Source organism: Octopus bimaculoides, chromosome 22, assembly GCF_001194135.2.
Source record: "Octopus bimaculoides isolate UCB-OBI-ISO-001 chromosome 22, ASM119413v2, whole genome shotgun sequence".
Taxonomy (NCBI): domain Eukaryota; kingdom Metazoa; phylum Mollusca; class Cephalopoda; order Octopoda; family Octopodidae; genus Octopus; species Octopus bimaculoides.
The window spans coordinates 27,337,206-27,338,812 of record NC_069002.1 but is presented as its reverse complement, the minus strand read 5'-3'; the positions used below and the strand labels follow the sequence as shown (position 1 = coordinate 27,338,812).

The window sequence follows — 1,607 nt, the reverse complement described above, 5'->3', positions numbered from 1 at the left end:
CCGTAAAGCCTTTTCTGTTTGTTTTCTTGTCTTGTTTTTTGTCCGCCACTACATTCCTCCATGGCAAGATTTAATTTGTGTATACAAATTTAATTTGCGGTCCATGGGAAGAGCCGTTTTAACGATGCGTCCTGCCCAGCTCTTCGAAACGCCGGTGTTAAAACGGGGGTAGCTGATGAAGTAGAATGTTCTCTATGTGGCTTGTGTGTTTTCTCGTCTACGTTTTGTTTGCAATGTCCTGTACCCAGATATGCACCTATACATACAGGTGGATGTCGGTATGCACATACCTGTACGTATATATGCATATACTCATTTACTATTTGTTTATATATATATATCCATATCCATATTTTACCCTAAATTTATATAGCAATAAGAAAATGGAGGAGAGTATGCTGTACCCAACGACTTGCAGACAGTGTATTCCGTTGATGCGCGAGCGCGCATTATATTTATTTATTTATTTTCCCTCCTATTTCGTTCCCCAGCAAAGTTGTTTTACGACTGTTATACTAAATTTTATTTCGTTTTTGAGCTCGGGTCAAACGCTTTATTTTAACCCCCTTTTATTGCCTTAAAAAGTTGTTTTTGGATTATATTTTTCTATGTAGAAGTTGTGCAACAACTAATACATTTCGGTTGTGCAATTTGTTTGCACGGGAAATCTGCCCTGTGTGGGCGAATTTACCGATTTTTGTAAAATTGCTTTCGGCTTTTCTTAGCCATTTTTTTGGCTTTGAGAATCGGCGTCTTAAAGTCAAGCAGACGATTTCATAACGAACGTCGGTCTCCATAGCAACTCTCTTCGCGACGTTGATTTCATTACACTCCCTTCACCACGGCTTCATGAAGGAGGGAAGAAGGGGAGAGATGTCACACGAACTGGTGCAGGTGTACGCGTGAACGCTAACACCGCCAGCAACAACAACAGCGATATCGTCGCAAGGCTTCGACCTTAAAGAAGAGAAACGCCACCACCACCACCACCACAGCTTCACCGTCATCTTCTACAACGGACGCCTCTGCCACCACCACCACAAATTTCGCTGAAGCGATTAAGACAGAAAAGAAAGATTCTTAACTTTCACTGCCCAACAAATAAACTATAGTAGACAGACAGACAGACAGACAGACAGACAGATAGATAGATAGAAACAGACAGATGGATAGATAGGGAGATAGATAGATAGATAGAGAGAGAGAGATAGGGAAATATATAGATGGATGGATAGATAGATAAAAAGATAGATAGATAAATAGACAGACAGATAGATAGATAGGGAAATATATAGATAGATAACATTCTTTTATTAGCCATACAGGGCTGTACACGGAGGGGACAAATACAATTACTCTTGCTTGTTTCAGCCTTTAGTCGAGAAAATCGACGCCAGGACCCACTCTTTGGAAGCCCAGCACCTATTCCATCGGTCTCCCCCTGCCGAACCGCAAAGTTACGGGGGACGTAAACACACCAGCATTATTGCTAGAAATAACAGCCAAATCTCACAAAACTACGATGACATAATGAAAGAAACAAAAGAAAATATGTAATCAATCTACTCACCTTTCTGCAAAGATTTCTTTCAGAGTAATTTCCTGCC

General features: G+C 40.6%; 1 protein-coding gene across 1 annotated transcript in view; it reads left to right on the top strand.

The window, feature by feature from the left end:
- Positions 1 to 1,607, top strand: part of LOC106872988 (major facilitator superfamily domain-containing protein 10) — a gene marked incomplete at its 3' end in the record, with an annotated part of 88,945 nt that overhangs the window by 49,221 nt on the left and 38,117 nt on the right. The window lies entirely within an intron of this gene.